This window comes from Meriones unguiculatus, chromosome 1 (genome assembly GCF_030254825.1).
Source record: "Meriones unguiculatus strain TT.TT164.6M chromosome 1, Bangor_MerUng_6.1, whole genome shotgun sequence".
Classification (NCBI taxonomy): Eukaryota; Metazoa; Chordata; class Mammalia; order Rodentia; family Muridae; genus Meriones; species Meriones unguiculatus.
In genome coordinates this window covers 6,913,063-6,939,944 of record NC_083349.1, presented here as the reverse complement: position 1 = coordinate 6,939,944, position 26,882 = coordinate 6,913,063, and positions in this window count along the sequence as shown.

Below are 26,882 nucleotides of genomic sequence, written 5' to 3'. Positions count from 1 at the left end.
GGAGAAATCTCAGGGGACCTTGTCTGTTACAACAGCTAATAAGACCCAGCACTGTTAGACTGGGGGATATCGGCCAGACATAGCAGATGTCCTGCATGTCTGTGTGGGGCAGCAGGGCCCTGTTTATATGTGAAGCCATCTAGATGGGAAGGAAGAGTTGGGTGCCAAAGGCTGTCCTGAGCCTCTTGGCAAAAAGCCACAGGATGCATTAGCAGCTCCTTGGCTGAAGGACCCTGATGGTTTTGTTTTTTGTTTTTTGTTTTTTTTTTTATCCCAACAGACATAAGGAATCTGTTTGAGATGGTGGTTCATGGACAGAGTCATTTGGGCTGTGCTGGGACCACATGTCCTAAGACACCTTCTCATAGTTGGATCCTTCCGGTGTCAGGTTGGCCAGAGGAGTAAAGCTATGACTTCAAGAGTACACCATGGTCAGGCAAGGTTAGGTGACCCTCTGGTGCTGGCAGATTCTTCTCCCCTCAGCAGGTATCCAGTTCCTCCTTGTGAGTGTCCACCTGCCTGTCAACAGCACACTCCCACTCTCCTGGGGCAGAAGGACCGCCTCCCAGCGAGCTTCTCCACACGATGGGACCTCTTCTCTGTTGCAGGATATTTGATCCTATTGTGAACCCTGAGATTGTGAACTGAGCAAACCTGTTTCTCGTTTGATGTGGCTCAGCCCTACATACACCTTTAACCGGAGAGCTTTCTGGACACAGGAATTAAATAAAGTTAACCCTAGGTCAAGAGGCAGAGCAAGAAACCAGCTGACAGGACGTAAACAGAAAGGAGGGGCACTGAGTTGAAGGGTATTTAAGACAGTGTGGAGGAGAAAGGGCTGCTGGCTTTTTCCTTCTGGGGCTTGAGCTGAGTACGAAGAAGGTCTGCTGGGTGCTTTCTCTGCCTCTCTGAGCTAGCAGGCTTTCACTGCAGCATCTGGCTCCTGAGTCTTATTGGTAACATTGAGCAATTGGGATTTTACTGTTTTAAATAACTACGCTTCTCAGTGGTCACTTTCTGGCCTTGCCTGCCAGCTTGGCCTCTGCTACTAGGGTTGTTCATAAGAAGAAGGCTGAAATGAGTTATGCCTACGTTCCTCTCTGAAACTTCTCTTTCCAGTTTGAAGTACTGCCCTGGTCTGGTCTCCATGGGCACTGACATGGACATGGTCAGCAAGCTCACCAGATGGGTGCTGCAACTTTAGGGAGCCATGGTCTGACTTTGGGATATAATAGCAAAAAGACAGCCAGCATCCTGTCCCCACTAAGCCTGCACACCTAGTAAGGAAATGCAAACTCCAGTTGACTGGAGTTCCCAGCATGGCCCTGCTGGAAGCGAGGTGCTTTTCAAGTCAGCTAATCCCCACAAGCAGCGCTCCATGATGTAGCAGGATTTCTCCAATTACAGAAATCAAACTGACAGGTCCGCCCAAGTCATACATGGGCGATCAAGTCTGACCCAGACTGGTTCTGCATAGCATTAACTAAAACCTGACTTCGTATGTAATCAGATTGCAAGCATTCCTCTATGAGATTGCTGAGTCTCAGCCTAGCAGGGCAAAAGCGCTTCCGTCAGTCACGGTTGTGAACTGAGCACACCGTAACTGGGCAAGGTGAATGCTCCCTGTAGTTGATCAGGTTGTTTATCTATGTCACTCTCTGGCTACATACATGGTCAAGGAGGTTACTCTGAGCCAACTTTGCAAAGTCTGCGATGCTGCCTGGTTCTAGAGCCTTTTCTTCCTCAAGCAAATTGTGCTAAACAATCTCATATTTTTCCTTAACATAGATAAGGAAACAAATTTATTGATTATTGACTGAGGTGGAGAAACTTGGACTCTGCTCCAATTTCAAAAGACAATTTTGTATCTCTTCCAATTGTTGGTTTTCCCTGGGCAGGAAAACAAACCACAGGGCACCAGACACAACAGACAAGCTGGCTCTTGATTGAGCTTCTTGTCTGGTGCCCAGAATTTTTAATGGCTCCCAGTTGAGAATAACACTAACCCTGACAAAATGCTCTGTGCCATCCTAAGACGACCCAACAACAGGACAGTGGATATGAGAGAACACCAGTGCTTTCAAGGACAGCGCTGGACAGTGAGACGGGCCAGGCCCACGTGGATGGCTTTGCTTTGTCTTAATGTGTAGAGCAATGAAGTCACTAGACAAGCTCACAGTATAGTACGTGATCTTTTCTCTGTTGATGGTATGAACTCAGAGAACATGACTAAGAACATGTTACCTAATGGGGGTCTCCTCCGCAGGAGAGGGATGATGATTCCAGAAAATTCTCAACATCCCTTGCACTATCATTTGTTTTTAAGAGGAGACTGAGCTGCACTTGGTCACCCTTGAAGCGTGTGGGTATGTGTGACTTGCATGAATGTGTGTATGTATGCTCACATGTGTGTGCAGGTGTACATGTGTGTGTGTGTGTGTATATGTATGCATGTAGAGACTAGAAACTGACACCAGAGCTGTCTTCCTCTTTACTCTCCACTCTTCCTCTGCACTCTGGACCCAGAGCTCTCTTGCCCAGCTGATCTAGCTAGCAAGCTTTCTTGAGGGATCCATCGCCATGTCTCATGCACTGAGATTACAGGCACGCTGCCATACTTGCCTGGCATTTACGTGGGAGCTAGGGATCCTAACTCCAGGCCCCACGCTTACATGCTGAGCCATCTCCCCAGCCCTCAGCACTTTAGCAGTGTAGATATATGGTTTTGCCATCAGAAAAATAAACGAAGCTGCTAATAAGACCGATAGCTTATGCTGAAGTATTATTTTAATTGGCCACCAAAGCCACAGCCAGCTTCTTTATGCACAGGTAGGCAGCTGGCCCGCTTCATTCCTTCCGAACACTTTTCCTCCCATTCCTTCCTAAGTATTCAGAGAACAGCAGAGAATGTACTGATTGCTCATGGTGATGAAGTCTAAGTTCACCCTTAATTGATCCTCCCTTTTACCTCTCTCCCAATTCAAATCAAGACCAAACCATTAATCATTCTAAAGCCCCCTCCGAATCGCACACAGCAATCTTTTGAATGTTATCGCCCGCTGGTCAGGAAAAATTGAACCAGAAACTTGACAGTGGTTTTATTGCGATTTGGAAATATCATTTCTAAGTCTTTTGTGATTCTGTCAGAAAACAATCAGTAAATACATATTCTTCAAACTGTGCTGCTAATGAAAAGGACAGATTTGAGTTTGCCAATACTCTTCTTGGATTGATTTTGCTTACTTATGTCAATGAAAATGGTGCAAGACTAAACTGAAACTCTAAAAAGACCCTTTTTCTCGATGCCAGTATGGCGGGGCAAGGGTCTGAACCACGTGGCTCAGTTCCAGGAGAGTCAGCATTCTTTAAGTCAGTAAAGGAACTAGGTCTTCAGGATCTCTAGTTCCTTGGTATAGCTTGAGGTGGTGATAAAAGTAAAAAGAGATTTCAGTCACAAATCTATCCTGTGATGAAGAAAGTGATCAAAAGGCACATGGATAAAGAACCACACTGGAATATCATCCGGTGGAACTATTATGGGAAACATTATGATGGTTCCATAAAGATGGAAAGTAGAACCCCAGGTGTGATGATTAATGTCAATTGTCGCCTTGGCGGGATCTAGAATCACGTAGGGATGAATCCCTGGGAACATTGATGAAGCGTCTACACTGAGCTGACAAAGCTGATAAGAAGACCCACTTTCAGAGTGAGTGGTGCCATTCCAACTGTGTTCTCCAACACTGAAGAAGGAGAGAGTGAGCTGAGTCGTCATTCATTTCTCTGCTTCCTGACTGTAGACACGGGGTGCCCCGCTGCTTTCCTCTCCTGCTACCATGATGGACAGACAGCACCCTTAAACTATGGACTAAGGAAGCCCTTCCTCACCTGAGTCACTTTTGTCAGGTGTCTTACCGAAGCAATAAAAAGGAGTCACCAAACACCATGCAATCGAGCAATCCAAGCACCAGGTGTGCCCAGAGGAAGGACATAATCAGCACTTACTTGTATTTTCTTTTTCTTTCCCCATTTGTGTGTGTGTGTGTGTGTGTGATGTTGCATGTATGAGTGTGTGTTGCATCTGTGTGTTGCATACGTAATTGTGAGTGTGTTGCCTGTATGAATGTGTGTGTTGTATGTATGTGTAAATGGATATTTCTCATGAGTGTGGGCACATGGGTACACACACGTGGAGGCCTGAGACAAATGTTGGGATTCGTCCTCAATTGCTCTTCCGCTTAATTCACTGAGCCAGAGTCTCTCAGTGAAGCCCAAAGCCCACCAATGTCTCACTAGCCATCTCTTCCTAGGGAGCCCATTTCTAAGTCTGGGGTCACAGGCAGGCTACCGTGCCTGCTCAGCATATACATGGGCTCTGCAATTCTAGCTCTGGTCCCTACCAACAAGCACTTAGCAACCAAGCCATCTTCCTAGCCTGACATCTGCATCTACATATTCATTGTAGTTTTATTCTCAGTAGCCAACAAGTGGAAACAGTGTAAATGTGTGTCTACTGAGTGAACAAAGAAAGTATGGTCCACATAATGGCATATTCAACCACAAAAATCCTGTGGATGGAACTTGCATCATGTTAAGTGAAACAAACCAGGCACAGAAATACAAGTACCACATGGCCTCATTGATATGTGGAATCTAAAAATGTTGATCTCATAAAGCTGAGAGTAGAATGGTGGTTACTAGGGATGGAGGAGAGGAAGGGAAGAAGGGATAGAAAAAGTTACATTTTAAATTTTTTTTCAAAGTGATAAAAAACTGCCAAAGTCCACACACACACACACAAAAAATTAGACGCTAAAGTTTTGAACTATAAAAAGAAACATACTAGACTACTGGTATCACCCAAGACATTAGTTGTCTGGACTCCTCCTTTTTGGCTTTCTGTTTTTTGAGTCTCCATTCCTTCCTATCTTATTAGCTCCATCCATCTTTATTCCCCCAGGTCTAGGGAACATCGTCACTCTAAGAAGCAGTGTATGACTTCTGGTAGCCAATTTCGTACTTTTACATAGTCTAAGTGCTCCACGTTTCCCCTGATGTAGAGAGCTCCAGGTAGCTAGGGGTGGCTTCTAATGCCTCTGGCTGTGGGAGCCATGTCAGTACCCATTACTGACAAACAAATGGAGCAATGATTTAAATTCGGTGAGCAGGCAGACTTGCCACCACTGCTGCTGAGTACTGAGTAAGTCACTGACCTCTCTGAACCACGGTCTCCTCATCTGTAACACACAGAGTGAGAGTGCTCAGTGTCTTCATGACTCAAGAATAGCCAAGGCCTGGACAGGTGGAAACAGTTTGAAGCAACGAATGAACGCGCATACTGAGGAAGTCTGAATTTAATCTTAGAGGAAGGAAACAGAAACATTGCTTCACAACCTTAATTCTAAATTCTTTCTAATTTGTTAAAACCTAAATAAAGAATCTATTTATAGTTATTGATTTTTCTTTCCTATATGTGAAGTTAAAATCTTAATAGATTATATAGTTTTTGTTTTATGAAAATTTCTCCCCATTGCAATCTCAGCATATAAATCTACATATTGTATTTGTAATATGTACTACATAGCATCAAAACATAGCATTTCATTAAAAACCTAAGAATAAATGAAAAAAGTCATAAATTTTATTTTCTTTAAAAAGAAGACTAATTTTTTATCTATTACCTTTTCTATTATCTCATTCTAAAGTTGCATTGGGTAATAAAATACAATATCCCTGTAGAATTCTTTTTAATATTTATGCATTTATTTGTGTGCATGCAGGCACACACTCCTTGGTGAGTTTAGATGCAGCACATGTGTGCTGGTGCCTGTGGGGGGCCACAGGAGGGCATTATTTTCTCTAGATCTGGAGTTACAGGTGGTTGTGAGCTGCCTTGTGGGTGCTAGGGACTGAACATGAGTGTTCTGCAAAAGCAGCCAGTGCACTTGACCACTGAGCCATTCCTCCACCCCCAGCCCCTACAGGGTTTCTAACAGATCTACCGTGAGGAAATTTTCTAGAACACTCCTACTCCCCTTCCCAATGTTTCCTCCTCTTACAATTTCCAACCAAAAGGCAACAAATCTGTCTTATATACGCATTATCTTCAAAGTTTAAATTAATCTGAACACTCTCCCAAAGTAAAGGCTGAAATGTCAAAAGTAGGAATAATAAACAGACAAGCTGCTTCTGGGCAAACACTATAGAGAGCTACGGAACTCCTGCCTCATCTGAGCTGTGACTTCAGGTTCTATACCACATTCTTAAAGTCATAAATAAATCCAGCCTGAGGGCTGATAAAGGAAAGGGTAGGGGAGTGGGGCAAGAGATTAGATATCACGCTGGGAACAGAAGAGCAGAGATCAGACTTGCAGCAGGATCCCAACTGTCATATCCTGCTCCCTCTAGGTGACATAAACCCCGTGGCTTTTATTCTCCTATCTCTCTTCCATCATCTGTCTGGAAATATTGAGGAATAAACATGGTAGCATTCAGTGTGACAACAGGACCCAAGGACCACACAAAAATGAAAATTCCCCCACAGACCTCTGATTCCTTTGTTGGATGTGCTATTTTGGAAACAACATTGCATGCCTTTTGGTTAATGGTGATAAGAAATACATTTCCTAATGTGAGAACCACAGTTCAATGGAAACGATAGCAGCAGCATCCGCTGAGGCTTGTTAGTACATCGGGATGGTGTCAGAGATGACGGTTAACAAAGCTACAGGCTATTTTTGTTATTAGCAAATTAAGCTACCCCGCTTCCCCTTTTTTCAAGGAAACCGGTAAGGCAATACCTAAAAATCCAAATTGGAAAGATTCTGACAATCTGTGTATCATTCTTAGAAAGATGCCTAGTTATTAGACTTACTCTTTAACAATGGCTGCATTGGTCTGTTTTCTGTTGAATGACAAAACACCCAAGCCTGGGTACTTGATAGAGAAGATAGAGGTTCACAGTTGTACATATTGCTGGTCTAAGATTAGGCAGGCCCATCAATTTGGTCTCTGGAAAAAAAATCCTTTGGCTACATCATCATGACAATGTAGTCATGGTGGAAATACATAGGAAAAAACAGCAACAAAAAAGACAGGGAGTAAAAGAATATCATGCCTGTCTTTCTGTTCTGGGATACCTCACTCAGGATGATCTTTTCTAGTTCCATCCATTTGCCTGCAAATTTCATGATTTCCTTGTTTTTAATGGCTGAGTAGTATTCCATTGTGTAGATGTACTACAATTTCTGTATCCATTCTTCCTTTGAGGGACATCTAAGTTGTTTCCAGATTCTGGTTATTACAAATAAAGCTGCTATGAACATAGTTGAGCAAATGACCTTATTGAATGGTGGGACATCTTTTGGATATGTGCCCAGGAGTGGTATAGCTGGATCTTGAGGTAGTGTTAGTTCCAATTTTCTGAGAAAATGCCAGATTGATTTCCAAAGTTGTTGTACAGGTTTGCACTCCCACCAGCAATGGAGAAACGTTCTCCTTTTTCCATATCTGTTCCAGCATGTATTGTCACTTGAGTATTTGATCTTAGCCATTCTGATAGATGTAAGATGGAATCTCAGAGTTGTTTTGATTTGCATTTCCCTGATGACTAAAGATGTTGAACATTTCTTTAAGTGTTTCTCTGCCATTCTGTTGAGAATTCTCTGTTTAGCTCTGTACCCCATTTTTTAATTGGATTATTTGGTTTGTTGATGTCTGCTCTCTGATTACTCGCCCCTGATGATGCAGCCTTGCCAGGCCATGGAGGAAGAGCATCCAGGCAGTCCTGATGAGACTTAACAAGCTATGGGCAGATGGCAATAGTGGAGAACTCCCCCTTTCAATGGACTAGGGGAAGGGGATGAGGGGAAGAGGGAGGAAGGGTGAGACTGGGAGAATTGAGGGAGGGGACTTCAATCAATATATATATGATGAATAAATTGTGAAGAAAATAAATATTTTTTTAAAAAAAGACAGGGAAGAGAGGGACCAGAATGATGGTTTACTCTTGTGATACTCACTCTGAGAGACTCATATCAATCCTTTCAACATCCCCAGGGACCTAACAACCTCTCACTAAGACACACTTCCTCAGGGTCCCATAACCTCTTATATCACCACACTGAGGATCAGGCTTCTGACATTGTAAACCTGGCAGGAGATGCTCAAACCATTTCCAAACACAGTGACGGCTATTCACATGCACAGCTCTTTATGGTTTGATTAATCTTTAAGAACACAATGGAATACTACTCAGCAATTAAAAACAAAGAAATCATGAAATTTGCTGGCAAATGGTGGGATCTAGAAAAGATCATTCTGAGTAAGGTATCCCAGAAGCAGAAAGACACACATGGTATATACCCACTTATAAGTGGATAGTAGACTTATAATATAGGATAATCATATTAAAATCTGTACACCTAAGGAAGCTAAGCAAGAAGGAGAACCCTGGGTAAGATGCTCAATCCTCATTCAGAAAGGCAAATGAGAAGGACATCCATCAGAAGAGGGAGAAAACAGGGAACAGGACAGGGGCCTATCACAGAGGGCTTTTGAAAGACTCCACTCAGCAGGGCATCAAAACATAACCAAACTTTGGGCAGAGTGCAGGGAATCTTATTAAAGAAGAGGGAAATGGAAAGACCTGGAGGAAACAGGAACTCTACAAGGGGAGCAACAGAACCAAACAATCTGTGCACAAGGGTCTTTTCTGAGACTGATACCCCAAATAAGTACCATACATTGAGATAACTTAGAACCCCTGCACAGAAGTAGTCCAAGGCAGCTTAGTATCCAAGAGTGTTCCCCAATAATAGGACCAGGGACAATCTCTGACATGAATTCATGGGCCTGCTCTTGGATCACCTCCACCTGAGGGGGGAGCACACTTACCAGTCCTCAGAGGAAGACATGGAAGCCAGTTCTGATGAGACCTGATAGACTATGGTCAGATGGAAGGGTAGGAAGACCTCCCTTATCATTCGACTGGGGGGAGGGGCATAGGAAAAGAAGAGGGAGGGAGAGTGAGATTGGGAGGGGATAGGGAGAGGGCTACAGCTGGGGTACAAAGTGAATAAACTGTAATAAAAAAATAAATTAAAAATTTTAAAAAGAAGCCCCCAGGAATAAAGGAGAAAAGTATATTCCATCAAATTTCTGTTTTTGATACTACAATTATAGTCTAGTTCCAAGCCTTCTAGACAATATCAAAACAATAACAAACAAGCAACAGTAAAACTCTGACCATTTACTAGAGTAAGAACAAAGACAACCCTGGGCTTTCGACTACTGTGCTCAAATTTCCAGACTTTGCTTGGTGCCTTCAGCAAGTTTCCTCTCCTCCGTGAACACCCAGGACTCCCTAAGTGAAGTGTGCTTTATTAGACCCAATCCATAAAGGATCTTAGCTCAGAGGAACATATAAATAAACACTTGGCTCCTTTGGCATTATGTTGAAAGCATTATGATGCTGCATCGAAAAGCTTAGTTAAGTCAGGCGTGGTGGTGCATGCCTGTAATACCAGCACTCAGGGAGGCCAAGGCAGGCGGATCTCTGTGAGTTTGAGGCCAGCTTGGTCTACAAAGCCAGTCTAGGACACCCAAGGCTACACAGAGAAAAACAAAACAAAAGCTTGGAGATGTGAATTAGCAGTGTCTTAGACACATGCCTGCACTCATGCGTGCAGTAGAGCTCACAGACCCCTTCCCTCAAGTAACTGCTGGGATTCTCAGAGGTCTAAAGTCCTCGAAGAGCGCAAGCTCTGCTGTGCACATTGATAGCCTCACCTCATCTGCCCCAGACACCTGACCTAGGAACGAGGGACAAGACAGCTGCAGTGACAGTAGATACTCAACCTAAAATGAGATGCTGTTACTCCTCGTCACGGGAGTTCTGAACAAGAAATCCAGAGGACCAGAAGTGTGGCAGGCAGCAGGCAGGTAGAAGGGGTATGCATCAAGTGTATCTTGGGGGATCGCCTGCAAATGTTACACCCCAAGAATCACTTTAGCAGCAAGATTGCCTACAGCAGGAGATTTTGCAGGAAAAGCGATCCCATAGAAGCCCTCTGTGCTCCTCAGCTTTGCTTAAAGGTTGCTCTGGCTCTCAATCACCAGAGATGACTCTAGGGTCTTACCAGCCCAGAGACGGCACTAAGAGGAGTCTCCACAGCAAACCTTGTCATGTGACCCCCCTCTCCATCAGTTTGCCTACGCACTGAACTTCTTGTTATCTGCCACCATTAGAAGCCTGAACAATTTTCCTGTTATCCCCTTACTTTACACTTCTTATTTTCTGTTAGGCGCTATTTTATAAGGCCTGTCTTAGTCAGTGTTCTATGGCTATGAAGGGACATGGTGACCTCAGCAACTCTTCTAAAAGAAATCATTTAATGGGAGCTGGCTTACAGTTTCAGAGGTTAACTCTATTGTCATCATGGCAGGAAGCACGGTGGACATGGTGCCGGAAAGGTAGCTGAGAGTTTTATATCAAGATCTGCAGGCAATTGAACCCTGGACTCTCTCAGATTCAGAGTCAGGAGCCTTATTAATCAAGCTATCCAAACCTTCTTCAGGAGACAGAGACTCTGCACATGGAATAGGCTTTTTGAAACCTCAAAGCCTGCCCCAAATGACACACTTCCTCTAACAAGGCTATAACTCCTAACCCTTTTTAAATAATGCCCTCCCTAGTGACTGTTCAAATTTCTGAGCCTATGGGGGTAGAGGGGCCATTCTCCTTCAAACCAGTAGTTTTCTGAATAACATATATCATATGTTAAGAAGATGTGTTTTACTCTAGTTAATCTGTCTCTCGTCCTTTCAACCTCTAGGGTTCCAGCAAGAGAATCTAGAATATAGAAGGAAAATATATTTTTTTCTTTTTTTATCCCCCACCCCAAGAGCCTCCACCCAGGATCAGGAGCTCTGTTCTCTTCCTCAGGCATCACATGTCCACCCACACTTGAACTAATTGCTTAACCTTAAGGCAGTTATATGCAAGGGTAAAAATGCCCTGGGTTTAAATGGCTACAGTGCTGTGCAGAGCTGCAGGCACAAAGTAAGAATTACTACAGCCTCTTGCTGGCCCCAACAGAGCTAACAAAAATAGGCAAACCCATCCGGGGCTTCAGTGTGGCCACCTCCTACCTTAACACCCTGAAGGTGACCTAGTCATGGTAGCCGATGTCACCTACGAGCTTTTCAGAAACAACAAAACCTGGGCTCCTCCCAGAACTTGCTGTATCAGGAAGCCCAGCCTAGCCCATTATCCGGGTTTTACAAAGCCCTCTGAGGGATTCTGATCCACCCCCATGTCTAAGAAACACAATTCTAATCAATGTACGGCTTTAGGGTGCCTCCCCTTTATCTGACTGGATGATCCGGCAGTATAGCAAAGTTTAAACTATATCAGCTACAAGATGAACCCCCAACAGGGCTTGGCCAGCCTCACAGTATTTTTAGGTATGATTACATGAAATTTTCCCTGGTCTCATTATTGGTTTTGTAGTTTGCTGGGTTTGCACCCAGCAAAATGGCAGTTTTAAAGATTTGTTTATTATGTATGGGGGCGGTGGGGAGTGGGCACAGGTGTGCCACAGCACTTACGTGGAGGCCGGGAACAGTTGCCAACGTTATTTTCTCTTTCTACTACGTGGGTTCAAACTCAAGTTGTTAAGCTCGTGGCACGTGCCCTTCTCCAGGGTGCCATCACTCTGGTCCCCAAAACAGTTGTTTTCAGTGAGTCTCACATAGCTCACGGGCAGAATCGGCTGCACTCTGTCCCCATGTGACACTATCACACAGAGTAACATGAAAATTTGAGAACAGACTTCGGGGGCTGTAAGGAAAGAGCAGGGAAGCCGGTCTTAAAATGCTGAGCCTTGGGCGTCATCCCTACAGTGTGCTTCAGGTTATCTGGGTGAGTCCCAGGTGTCTGCACATTAAACCCTTTCCTCCAGTGCCCAGATTGCCAGTGGTACAGAATACTACTTCTGAGGAAATCCCTCTCTAGGTAACCCATCCTGAGGAAGTGCCTGGAGTGACCTGCCCCACCCCCACCCTCCCTGAGAACTCACTCCAGTTTCTGTTTGATGATATCCACCAACTGAATTAAAGCTAACCACGAATTAATGACTTTTAAGTGCTTTGTGTAGGTGGCTGCCCATGTAATCAATCTTAATTCACAAATACTGCTGAGGGCCCACACAAGGGTAATAATGTGCCCAGCCTCACACATAAATCTCTCCAGTGGAAATTAAGCAGGTAGATGGAACATTCTGGTGGGCATTATTCAATGTCCCGAGGGGTGGTGTTAGGTTAACAGGACTGAAGCCGAGAAATCAATTCTAAAATAAGTACCAGGAGTGCCTCCCACCCTGCCCTGTTCAGAAGCAGCACACATTAAACCAGAGCCCTGTGTTTAATCCCCAGCACCACATAGAACTGGGCAGAGTATTGTATGCCTGTCATTGCAGCACTTGGGATGTGGAGGCAGGAGGATCAGCCGTTCAAACCCATTGCTAGCTTGGGTTACCTGAGGTCTTGTCTCAAAATGCATGTCTATGAAATTTGCTATGGCTAGGTTACTTTGCAGAAAGTTTGTTACTTTGCGGTTTGCATGTCTGTATGTTGTCATACCTCATAGTCTCATAGGATATATGACACAGACAAGTGAACTTGACCACAAAAAGGAGGCCTTTCCAGCATCTGGGAATCAGAGGGAAGGTATAGGCATCACCATTGTAACTGTCAGTATATGTATGGAAAGTGGTAAGGGCTCTCCATTGCCTATCTCTAAAGGAGCCAGCCTTCCTCATGCTGCTACTTTTGCTGCCTCTTGGGATCTCCTGCCCTGATGACCTGAGCATCATTCATGGAGCATTTGAGATCACATGAGCTTCAGATGACATTAGAAGGGTGATGCTGGCATCACTTAACTGGGTTTGGGGGAGCTGGCCGGTGGGCATTATTACAGCTGAGACCAGCTGCCTGGTGTTACAGGTCAGAAGGCTAGGTATCTTATCTTGGGATAGTTCTATCTCTCCAGAACAGCCTTGCCCACCTCTGTCAGAACTAACATCTTTGGGGTGACATGGCTGGGGGCATACTGATCAATACTCTTTAACAACCTGGGGCTCTGTAGACTGAAGGATGGCCTGCAATGGCTTCAGACACAAAAGCTAAAATCTTCAGCAGAAAATCAAGATCCACACCTTCCATACACACACCCTACTGTCTTTTCTAAGACAACGTCTGTCTTCATTGATGCCGCCTCAGTACCTCTCCTCCACCAGATGAATCACCCACGCACAACTCGGTGCTCTGGGCCAACATCAACTATGACTCCATAGTGCCTTTCGCCATAGTGAGGAGAATAAGTTTCAGTGATATCTGTACGCATTTCTCCATCTTCCTTTAGACTGCAACTCAGAACATCCATGTGAGAGGTGTGTCCTAAGTGCCTGTTCCATCGAAATGAAGGACTGAACCTTCTAACCGGCGCGTGTGGTGCTCACATGCTGAAGAGCTCACACTGGGGAGCTTCAAACATGTAGGGGAGGGAGCGTGTGGAAAGAAGAGACCTGCGGCCACGCCACGGGGAAAGCCGCAGTGAGGACTGGCTGTCTTCTGAGGCACTGATCTCCAGAAGCCCTGGCTTCAAAGAGCTGTCTGCAGAGAGGGGCACGCGTTCCTCTCGCTCTTCCTCACCCACACCCAACTCAGAGGAGAGAGTAAGAGGCTGACTTCCATATCATTACATGAACTCAGATCATCTGCTTAGCTCTGCGAAATTGGATTTAAAGGGAGAACGGCTTAAAGGGAATCATTAAACATAAATATCCTAGGAAAATTACCCTAAACCAATATATCCTGCTGGAAAAGATTCGGCAGCTGGCACAGCCCCAAGCACTTTCCTGACTCGGAGTGAACATAACCACCCTCTCCTGGGCATCTGGCATACCTCAGAAGTCATCTCAGATGCAGCCACTCTAGTTCTGGGAATAGTGGGTGCAGGAGCCGGAGTTCTAGTCCCCAGTTGGCAAGAAGCTCAGAAGCACAGCAACTCCACTCCCTGGGGTGCTCCACGTCAGGGGTGCTCATTACAGTTGCACCCAGAAACCTGAATTTTGCAGAGTGGTGGGGAGGCCCTCGTCTCACTGAAAGTCTGTGGACATCTAATCAGGCAGAAATATACCTGTGAGATGAGGAGGACAGAGCCAAGACAGGAAAGTCCCTGGTGGCACTGGGACAATTTTATGTGTCAACACGACAAGGGCCAGTGCTGATTTTCTCAAACACTGGTCTAGCTAAAGCTGTGGAGCCACGTGGTGGAGATGCTTGTATTAGGCAGGGTTGTCTAGATAAAGAATCAACGGAACGTGTGTGTATGCGTTGTAAAACAGAGATTACTGGGTGTCCTCACAGGAGAGTTTAGTAATTGCAGCGATCATTGTTCTAAAAGATACCCGGCAAAAGCAGCTCGAAGAAGGAAGAATTAATTCTGACTCCCAGTGTGAGGGTACAATGCTTTATGTCCAGAAAGTCAAAGTAGCAGGAGCTTGAGGCAGCTGGTCACCTTGAATCCATAACCAGGAAGTAGAGAGAGAAATGATCGCCGATGCTCAGCTTGCTTCCTCCTTCCTGCTCAGCTCAGAAGGCCATGAAAGGATGACACCCAGATTGAGGGTGGCTCTTCCTACTCCCATTAACCTTTACTAAAGAGGACCAAATAGATGTGTCCAGAGGTCTGTTTCCATGGCGAGTCTAAACCCCATCAGGTTGGCAATCAACAGTAGCCATCACACACCGGGACTTGGACAATCGGACAATGGAAAGTCAGAGACCCAGGTCCCCAGCCCAGGAAGTAGGACACTCAAGCAGTGGCATTCCAGGCCTGAATGCCATAAAGTTCCCCAGAGACTCACTCACATCTGACGTACACTGAAAGGCAGAAGAGGGTGGCTGCCGGCAGCAACAGTGGGCATATTCACTCAGAACCCAGGTGGCATGAGGCATATGTACCACCTTGCTCAGCCTCCTTGTCTCGTCTGCCGGCCCACTGGAAACTGCTGCCCATATTCAGGGAGAAAGAAACTAATGAAAAATTTGAAACAAGTGGTCAGAAGCCTGTCCTGGCAAACTCTGGAAAACAGAGTTTGTTCGGATAACTTCACAGTGGGAAAGAAGATGATACGGTGCAGTCCCTGGTTTCATCCTCCAAGCAAACACGGTGACTGCCCCCAGTGCCTAGCTCAAGAGACGGTGCGCCTAGCTAACCAAGAACTCTGTGAGACAGCATCCTCTGAAAATTACCACACTCTGCTTTTTTAATGACTCCATGCTCGTCTGTGCCACCGAGCAGGAAGGAGTTGTGGGTCAGATGACAGGAGCGGGGGATTCAGAGAATTTCCTAGAAAGGAGGTGTCTCAGCAGGAGGAGGGTGCAACTGATAGGCCACCCATGCTCCTCTGGGCCTTCCCTTGTGCCTAGAATTGGATATGCTGGCTATAGCTCCAGCATCAGGCCTGTGACCGCCGGATGCAAACCATTCTCCGAGGACAGCCTAGAACAGGACTGTGCAGGACCCTCTGTCCGTGACACGTGACAACACCATCCTACTCTTACGTGCCTCACTGACAGAGTCCTCCTCAGACGAGAAGAGTAAACTCTTTAACCAAGACACCTTCCGTCAGACTGTTACGCAGCTAAACTTAATATCCTATGCCTCCTCCACTTAGGCAGTGCAAGCTTGACCATCCCGGGGTCACAGCTGGAAGCACTGTGTGTCCTCACAAGCCAACTCCTGGCTCTCATGCCCTCCCCTGACACTTCAGCTTATAGGCCTCACTGCCTCTCTCCCCTGACAACTAGGGGTAGCACAGGGCATGGATGTCCCCTCTGCACGTGTTCTATATTGCTGCATTTTCAAGGGGCCCAAAGCCTTTCCTGGAGGGTTGGGGTCTCAAATCCTTAAACTAAGAGCAACCCAATGGCTTCCTAGGACAGTGACTAAATGGAAGGTAAAGATCACATGGGAGAAAAAAAATGTAGATATTTTGTTTGTTTGACACTATCAGGCGCCCAGCCAAACTAATCAAAACATAGGTGTTGCTCTGTCGCGAGTTCCAGCTGTGCTCCAGAGAGCCCACAACTGATGGGTTATGGGATATGCAGTGTGGCCAAGGGAGCAGGAGACAGGAAGAAGCGCCTCTAGCTAGAAGAGGGCTTTCTTCGATGATTAGACCTAAGGTGTCTGTCATCAGACTTTCCTTGTGTGTGACATGACTAAGCTGTGTGCCCACAAGCCTGTATGGTGGAACCTGTGGTTGTTTAAATGAGAAATGTCCCCCCATAGGTTCAGGTCCCCACTTGACAATGCCATTTGGGAAGTCTATGGAAGTTAGGAGGGATGGCATCACCGGAGGCAGGTTTTGTGGATAGGGTAGAGGTCTCTCAGCATTTCAGCTCTCTCTCTCTCTCTCTCTCTCTCTCTCTCTCTCTCTCTCTCCCCATTTGAGTGTGTATGTGTGTGTGTGTGTGTGTGTGTTTCTGCCCCCCCCCGGGGTCTTTGGGTTTGTCATTGAGATGTGAGCCCTCAGCTTCCTGTTCCTGCCCCCACGCCTGCTGCTTGCTGCCATGCCACCGAACCATGATGTGCCCCCATCCCCCTGGAAGCATAAGACAAAATAAACCTTCTCTAGACATTACCTTGGCCATGGTATTTGATCACAGTAATGGAAAAGTGACCATACTTGGAAATAGGGTCTTCATGAAAGTAACTAAGGCAAAGTGAAGCCACAGAGATGAAAACCTGATCAGATCAAATTAGTGTCTTTCAGAAGAGAGAAAGGGAGCTGGGGAAGTAGCTCAGTCAGTAAAGCACTTGCCAGCATGAGGGCACGAGTTCAATCCCCCAGATCCCACATTAGAAAAGCAGGGTGTAGTGGCATGTATTGTAATCCCTGTGCTAAGAAAGCAGAGGCAGACAGATCCCTGGAGCTTGCTGGCCAGACAGCCTAGAAGAAAAGAAAGGAGGGTAGCACCTGAGGAGCAACTACACACACACACACACACACACCTGCATGCACACAAAGTAGTAGGGGGAAGGGAGAGAGAAAGAATGTGTATTTACTCTCTCTCACCCCTGGAAACCCACAGCACAAAGGCATAGTCTACCAGGAAGGAAGCCTCAACGGACTCAACAACAGAGTGTCCCCATGAACTTGCTGAACAATCATAAAGACAGCAAGGCCGCATGGGGGAGGAGCCATCTCAAGAGCTTTGATGGATGGCCTTGTTCCCATGCCCCACCTGAAAGCCAGCGGCCAGGCAAATCCACACCTTCAGGAGCTGCAGTCAGCAAGCATTGACTTAAACTGCCAGTGGGGCTTAGATCACTTACTTCTGCTAAGCCCGTCCTTTCTTGTTTTCATGGTAGTAAGTGTATAACAATGCCCTCACCAACGAATACAAAGACCCTGGCATAACTATGTGTTTTCATTGAAAACAACATGGTTCCCTCATATTTTTTTAGTACTGTGCACAGGATGCTTAATTTCTACTCAGACCATATCTCCACTCTCTCAGAAAGCAAACCCCCAAGAATTCCTAGTCTTCGATCTCTGGAAAATTAAAGCCAGGCACCTCAGCTGTTTCTTCTCTAATAAAGCTTGGCTTCTGAAGCCTGTCAGTATTTTAACATTTGGATTTAGTTGAATTTAAGATTTTTAAAACATGAACCAGGTAAGGCTACTGAAAAGTCATACTCCAATGAAAACATGTGTGAGGAAGACACAGTATTGTTCAAGATTCTCAACAGAAATTAAGCTAGTGGGACACACACTTCATGGTTAATCTCAACCATCAAGTTGATGGGATTTAAAGTTACCATGGAAACACGGTGCATGCCTTCGGGCATGTCTGTGAGGGTGCTTCCAGTCACACAGACTGGGTGTAGTCCCATCTCAGGGGCTGGGGTTATGGGTTAAGTCAAAACAAGGAAGTGGGCAAGGGAGACGGGCTCAGGTAAGTGCTCGCTTCACAAGCGCGAAGACCATGCATCCTGGAGATCTAAACTCACAGAAGTCAGGCTCAGACACCCAAATCTGGGGGTTGGGGAGATAGAGACAGGTAGATCTCTGGAGTTCACTGTCCAGCCAATTTAGACAAATCAGTGAGCTCCAGCCACCCAGCCTAGCTGAATCAGTGAACTCCAGATTCCGTGACAGACCCTGCCTTAAAAATCTTAGTGGAGAGAGATTGAGCTAGGGACCTGGCTTTGACCCATGACTTTCACATATATGCACACATGTGTACATACATGCACCTGAATACACTGCACATCCCACATGAACAAGTACAGGTACTGCATACATACATATAAAACTACACATGAGTATGCAACTGTATGCACACACAAACACACGAGAGAGGAGAGAGAGAGAGAGAGAGAGAGAGAGAGAGAGAGAGAGAGAGAGGCTACGAAGTGGCAGCATTCATCCCTGCTTCCTGACTATAGAGACCAACAGCGTCCCACTCCTGTTACATAACTTCCACCACGGACTGAGCCTTCAAAGTGTGAGCCAAAACAAACCCGTTTTTCTGTAAGTCGTGTTTGTGGAGCATTTTGCCACAGCAACGATAAAAATAACTAATGTAGAAGCAAGCATATGTGTGTGCATAGTATTCAGAGATCCGTGCAGAGGAATTGTCTCCTGTGAGTGTGGGCCCTGGAAACTGGGCAGCGGCAGGCGCTCGCTGCAGACTTGAATAGAATTCCTCCCTCTCTGGAAAAGCCTTTTGGCCTTGGGGCCTCCAACCAAGCAGGGGTCCTTTTCCCCTCAGTCCCACAGCGGTCTCCTAACTTTGGTGGATCACCGCTGTGGCTCTCAATGGCCGAAGGCCTTTCCAGCAACATGCGGATGGTGGCTGGCTCAACCCCTGGACCCCTCAGCTTGGCCATTGTCCTCACAGAAAACCAACTCCAGACACAAACTGAGCCTGGGATTAATTTCAGAATTTCCTCCACGCTATGACCCAGCAAAGAGAATGATTTGCACTTCTGATGAAATAACTTTATTAATCCTATCTTCCCCTTCATTTATTTTGCCAGTACCCTTATATCTTGCACGTGGGTGTGTGTGTTCCTACCCACTTACATCTGTGTGTGCAATGCATATTTATTCATGTCCATATATGAGATGGGTGCTGCCAAGTCTCTCTGTGTGTGTGTCTCTCTCTCTGTGTCTCTGTGTATCTGTCTCTGTCTCTCTCTCTTTTCCAAATATGCTCAAGTGGGTATTCAAAGCCCCATTCCTCTTCTCACCCCCATCCCCAAGCTGGCTATACCTGAAGCGAACATTTTCAATCACTGTTTCTATCGGTAATGCTTGTAGATCCATTGCACCTCTTCTCATCCTCACGATGATATTTAACACATATTTTCATTTTAAGCCATTAGATACATGATTCCTTTAGAGCCAGAAAAGGAATCTGCTCTCTCCCTGCTCCTTGAGCATCAATGGTTGTACCAAATTACAACAAAGGAAAGAACAAATATATGACATTTCATGTCTAGCTGTGCATATAGCACTGTTTAATTAGTTTGGCAAATGTGATTTTACAGAATAGAAAAGAAAATCAATTCTAGTGCCTTCCCAGGGGCCAGGGGTCCCAAACGCTGTGCCGCAACACTGCTGAAAAAAAAAGCACAAGGGATTCGAGAACTTCGGATCCACAAGGTCCGGCTGTGTTTGTCTGTCAGTGTTTCTTATTGTTGCGGTTTCAGTGGGTTGAAAAAATAATTATTAATTTTATTTGTATGAGTAGTTTGCCTGAATGTTTGTTTGTGCACCACACGTGTACCTGGTGTCCACGGAGGTCAGAAGAGGACACTGGATACACCGGAAGTGGAGATATAGAACAGACGGTTGTGAACTACCATGTGAACGCTGGGAACTGAGCCCTAGTCCTCTGGAAGAGCAGCCAGTGCTATTAACTACCAAGCTACCTCTCTAGCCCGTGTTTGGAGGACAGGTTAGGATGGAAAACACTTTTTTAAAAAAAATTTATTTCAGTCCCTCCCCCACCACATCTTTTCCTGTATTGCCCAGGCTGGCCTTCCACTTTGAATATATTAGCCAAGGATGACCTTGAGTTTTGATCTTCCTCATCTTTCTAGACACTGGGATCACAGACCTGAGTCTGTCATGCTTGGTTTAAGCAACACTGGGGATTGAACCCAGGGCTTTGTGAATGGTAGGCAGGAGCCCTGCCAGCTGAGCTACAGCCCCAGTCCACAAGTTTGTTTTTGTTTTCTGAAATAGGGAAATAGTGGATTTCTTTGTCCATCCAATCCTCATCCTTTTGTTTTCTCAAACTTTCAGATGGTCATTCTGTCAGATAGAGCTGGGACAAGCTATAATTTGGAGTGATTTAATTAGCTTTAATAATAAGACTTGCCCTGCTCTGTCCCTTGGAAGATTGAGCACAGCATGAGGACACAAAGTTAGCAAGTTCCCACGATAAGAAATGCCTGCTGTGACTCATTACTAGACTCAGAAGCAGCCTCGACTCCCCCTCTCTCTCCCACCATGTGATGAAGGCAACAGCACTTGCAGTCCAGCCGATGCTCAATCTAAGTCCTCTCAGAAACAAACTAACTTCCGTGGTTTTTCACAGGCATGCCTCGCTCACTTGTCCTGCCATTTTTAACAGGGTTTCGCCATCCATCTAGTAAGCCAGCCGCTACAGTCGCCATTCAGATTGGAGCTGACTCAGGACTTACCCTGAAGGAGAAGCAAGTTTACCCACCTCAGCTTCAAAACAGCCTTTTCACTTTTTGCTTGGTCAGGGACTTTATTTATTTATTTTTAAGTAATTGGAATTGGGTATTTTTTTTTCAAAGTTGTTTATTGGCTTAAACAATTCGAGTTCTTTTTATTTAGTGATTTCCACTTGATTTGGAAAATAACTAATGGAAGTTTTTATAACAAGTCAGTATTTTAAGAGGTCTGCTGATTTACACAATCTTTCTTTCCAATTTTAAGGAATTAAATAGCAAGATAAATTTAGCAAGGGGATGAGTCCAGAGATGGTTCGAATTGGTGACACTGCCTTAACCAGGAAAGACTGCTGTGTGCCTCTTAACCTGTGCGTCATGTCTGCTCCCTGCACCGCGCACAGGTATTATACCCCAACACTGGAAGCCAAATAATTCCTGGGACATGCATCCCGGGAACTAAAACTCAGGTCATCAGGCTTGATAGCAAACACCTAGCCTTTCACCATCCTGACAGTCTTAGCAACCTAATCTTTGCAATCTTTGCCCAGAGACAAAAGCTCTCATCCTTTCTTCCTCTCTCCCCTTCTCTCAGTCAACACCTTACCTGTGTCTGAATACCACGCAGTTCTACGTCACACTTCCCGTGTTAATGGAGCACCTCGTTCACAACAGATGAGTATACTAAGCTTCGATGGGGATTTGCAGGTGAGGGTTCCTACAGAGAGCTTTGCACTTAACCCTTCCTCAGGCTGGTCACCACTTCATTTTTTCATTTCCTTCTTTGTTTTGCATGTGCACACATCTGTGTGCACGAAAGTGCTATGCGGGGTAGGCAGAGGTCAACGCCAGATGGCTAAGCCATACTCCCCCTCAGTTTTTGAGACACACTCTTTCCTATTGAACCTGGAGCTCACCGATTCTGCTGGATTGAGTGGGCATAGAGCTCCAGGGAACCTCCTATCAAGTTGCTCTCAGCCTTCCTGTGACCCTTTAATACAGTTCTTCAGGTTGTGGTGACCCCCAACCCATAAAATTATTTTTGTTGCTACTTCATAACTGTAATTTAGCTACTGTCAGGAATCAAAATGTAAATCCTGTATAGGATATCTGTTATACAACCACTGTGAAAAAGTTATTTGACCCCCAAAGGGTCACAGCCCACAGGTTGAGAACCACTGTTCCTGTTTCTTCTGACACAGAGCCATATGCCACCATGCTCCTTTGATGTGGATTCTGAGGGATTGAACTCAGACCCTTGTATTTGCATAGCAAGCTCCTTACATAGCAAGCATCTCCCCAGCTCTGAGAACTCCCATTTAAAATCTGCCCCTGCTTTCATGCTACCTTCGAGTAAGCAGTTCACACACAGGGAAGCCATCAAAGGGTTTCACACGTCCATCATTTGCAGCCGTCAGTTCATCAGAATGCGGGTCATCTGGGCAATGACCTACATTTCCTAGAATCATCTCTGGTGTTTAGTTACAAAGCACAGAAATCCTGACTCCAAAGACTATGAATAATGAATTGCTAAATTTCAACAGTTGAATTAACAGATATAAATAAATGAAAACATCAGGTATCACCACAACTTCCCTGTAGGATCCCAGCCAAGCTACAAGCCACTGCCTGCGGAAGGAGCTCATACAATATTGAATGCATGGGATTGGCCTTCCTTTAAGGGTGCACAATGCATCCCTTGAAATCAGTCTACAGCTTCTTCAGAGAGAGAGAGAGACAGAGAGGCTAAGAAAGGAAGGAAAGGAAATAAAAAAGGGAGGTAAAGGGAGAGCAGAGAAGACATCCTAAGAAATGAAGGAAAGGGAGAGGAAAGGGCTAAAAGAAGGAGGGAAGTAAGAAGGGGAAAAAATAAAATGGGGGGGGCAGGAACAAGAGGACGGAAAGAGAAGGCAGAATCTTCTTTTGCATGAGAGAAAATCCAATTAAGTAATGCAGTTTTTCAAACAAACTCAAGGATAACATTGAGAAAGAAGAAACGTCTTTTAATTAAAGAAAATACAGTCCCCCTAGACAGTCAACTGTGTCTCCTAGTCTCAACCTCAAGCCAGACCCATGCTGACTTCAGAAAACAGAGAAAATGAAAAAGATGGAGATGTAAAAGACCCAAGGAAATGACAGAGCCACTCCTCATGCACCTGGTCAAAGAGAAGGAAGTCCGAAGTTCTACTGAAAATAAGCTAAAACTGTAAGGGCCGGTTTCCAGTGAGTCTTTCCTATGTTTCAAAGAGTCAGAGTAGGAGCAGTAAAATGGCTGTTGGGTAACGGCAGGTGGGAAGAGAAGAAACAGTGGCTTGGCTGAATTAGGTTCTAAAAGGTGGCAATAAGATTAGAGGTTCATCAATTGCACTCGAAGCCTAACACACCCCTTATAAAAGCTGACTTCAATCTAAATCGTTTACTGTCCCTTTCCCTCTAGCTTGAAGGCTCATGGCACCAATGGAAAGGAGTTGCCCATACTAATACTTACTCTAGATTTTTTCAATAGCTTACTCACACACTATGCACTGCCTAGTCCCAATGATACATTGAGATGTCTCCCAGACACAGATCAGAATCACATGAGTCAAGTACCCTGTCCTCACATGCCTATGTATGTCACTCGCTGACCTGTGAGGTCGCTCTGCTGGCAAAAGCAAAAAGGAAACAGGATACAGGAGCACAGTTCTTACTTGACCATCTGTCACGTTCCAAAAGAAGTTCGGCCACCACCCTAGACTATTCTTTACCCCCTGTTCTTTCAGACCAGCTAAGACCTGACAATACTGTCTCCTTCCTTTCTGTCTTTTCCTCAAGCCCTGTCTCTCCACCTTGGCATCAGTTTAAGCCCTGGTGCTCTCCCAGAAACCCACTTACTAGGCTTCTTGCTTCCAAGCCTTCTATCTCCCATGCTGGTCAGGTTGTCCATTGACCATCCCCTTGCCCAACAGAGATCCCACACACATCCCTCGTCTCTTTCTACACTCAAACACTTCTTGCCTCCACTGTGCACACACACACACACACACACACACACACACACACACACACACACGCATGCATGTGCATGCACACACACTTTAAGCTAAATGTTTAGACTTTAAAATAACATTGCGCATGGATGGCCACATTGAACTCAGCTCTCAGAACCCATTAATGGCCCTGTGCTGTGAATATATTTCAGAGAGGAGAGGAAGGGGGTTGGGTATGACAGAAGGTCTGCCCTTTTTGTTCCTGACCTTTGATATACAGAAATTCACTTACAGAAATGTGTCTTATGCTAATGAGTCATCTCATGCCAAAGCCAAATGCAAAAGGTGATTCATCAGAGCTGCTTTCCAACAGGAAATGCTTGTGATATCTTGAGTGGTGCTGCTCAATTTGGTCTATACATGTAAAGAACATTCTCTGTACCATTTTGTAAGGTGGGGTGGAAATATATTATTTATGTAAAAATATGATTGAGATTTTTCATAAAATGGGATGGCTAGTTAGAAAACAGTGTTTTATTTCTCACACATCAAGGAAGAAGAATCAAGACTAAAAGTGACCACAGTTGAACAAACATGATTGTTAGTAATTTCTGATTGGTTTTGTTTGATGATATTTTCTATAACAAACAGGCATTGTCATGTAGTAGACAAAAATGATAAGCCAGATCTGGTGGCTTAGCCTGCCACATTAAATATTCAGAAGGCTTTGGGCTACAGTGTTCAAGCCTAGCCTAAATATTGTCTCAAAACAAAAGACAAATAAAAAATATGGGTGCAGGAGGCATGGGGAGATGGTTCAGTTGGTAAAGTGCTTGATGTACAAGCATGAGCACTTGAGTTTGGATTCTGTTCTAGTTTGGTTTAATGTTGTGACAAAACATTGACCCAAAGCAAATCAGGGGACTTAATTGTTTAATTGTTTATGGGTCACAGTCCATCATTGAGGGAAGCCAAGGCAGGAACCCAGAGACAAGAACTCCATGGAGAAGTGCTGCTCACTGGCTTCTTCCCCTTGTCTTGCTCAACTGCCTTTCTCATACAGCCCAAGCCTGCCTGCCCAGGAACATCTCCACCCACAGTTAATAAAATGCTCCACAGATATTCCTACAATTCTTCAACCGAGGTTTCCTCTTCCAAAGTGGACTTTCAAGTTAAAAAGAAAAAAAATAGGAAAGCACTCCAGCATCCATGTAAAATACTAGGCTTGGCAGTGTGGGTGGCAGAGATGAGTGAAACCCTGGGGTTCACTGGCCAGCCATCCTCCGAATCTCTGAGTGCTAGGTTCAGTCGGAGATCTTGTCTTTAAAAAGTATGATAGAGAGTGACTGAGGAAGACACCCAGTGTCAATTTCAGACAACCCATGCTTGGATGTACATGCACACCCACCCACATGAACATGTACATATAATGCACACATACACAGAAATCACAATGATAGATAGATAGATAGATAGATAGATAGATAGATAGATAGATAGATAGAAAGTAGGGATATTGCTCAGTGGGAAAATCCTTGCCCAGCATATGTGAGTCCTAGTTTTGTATGTGACACACATCCTTAGTGAGATAGCCTCCTCCTCATCTTTATTTCCTGTTACCTCTACCCTGGACTTGTGCCCACCAAGAATATTGTGATAATGGAAGCTTTTGAAGCAAAAAATATTCTCTCCCTCCTGTGCTTTGTAGATGCCCTTTCCTAGCCTGACATGACCTTCTTCATCTTTCTCTCCAAACAAAGATTGTCCTGTGGTGATTCAGTTCCCACTGGCCTTCATGTAGTGAGAATGTACTGCAGCCAATCAACTGTCTGATCCCCATCCTCACCCTCACCATAACCCCCCCACACACACTATCAATTACTATAGCTGGCTTCTCTTACAAGACAGCCTTCACCACTTAGTCAACATGAATTACTCTCCAACACAGCCACTGAGGGAGAACATATGTTAGGAACTTCCAGTTAAAGCAGAGGCTTCAGCTCTCCAGCACAGTGAGATTTTTGTTGTGGTTGATGTTAATCTTTACTTTTGTGGCACTAGAGACCAAACATAGGACCTTGCAAACCTAAGACAAAGCCATGTACTCTGTCACTGAGATACACCTCCAGTTCTTTTTATAATAATATTTTTACTCTTGGAAGATTTCATACATTTATGCATTATTTATTGATCATATCCTATTGATCATACTGCACTACCTCCTGCCAACTTCCCCAGTGTCTCTTGTTTCATCTCTCTTCCAATTTTATATCTTCTTTTTTAAAAAATTTGTGATTATTAACCCCATGAGTCTAATAAGAGCTACCCATATATTTGTAAGGGTGATGCCATCCGCTGGGGCTTTAGCAACCTACCATCAACCACACCCTAAAGGAGATTGACTCTCCTTCCCTCAGGAGCCATCAACTCTTGTAAGGGTGGGGCCTCAGGGCCTCCACCCCATCCAGGTTGGAGTTCTGACTGGCTTGGTCTTATACAGGCCCTGTGTGGGTATCCACAGCCATGTCATGCCTAGAAGCCATTTCATAGCCCATGGGATTTTTTGAAACAGCCAGCCAATAAATAGTCATCCTAAGGAGGCCTTCATTCTTTTGATTTGGCAGTAGTCCCCAGTTACTACTACCATCATGGAAAATCTTTGTAAGTCATTTGAGGCGCCAAAGAGCTTTCCTACAAGAATACATTTCTATTACGCTACCATCTATAATATAAAGCCCTGCGTATAAGTAAGGCACCTTCCAGGATGGGAGCCTTTCATACATGTCCTCTGAAAAACTCCACCCAGCAGAAGATGAAAGAAGACACTGAGACTCACAGCTAAACTTTGGGCAGAACTCAGGGATTCTTATGGAAGAATGGGGGTGGGGGAAGATAGAAGGACATGGAAGAGACAGGAGTTTCACAAGAAGACCAACAGAGCCAACAAGTCTGGGCCCAGACAGGCCTGTGGAAACTGATGCACCAACCAAGGCCCATGCATGGAGATGACCCAGGCCCCCTTCTCAAATATAGCTGATAGACAGCTCAGTCTCCATGTGAGTCACCTAGAAAGGGGATCAGGGGCTTTCTTTGATATGAACTCTGTTGCCTAGTCTTTGATCACTTTC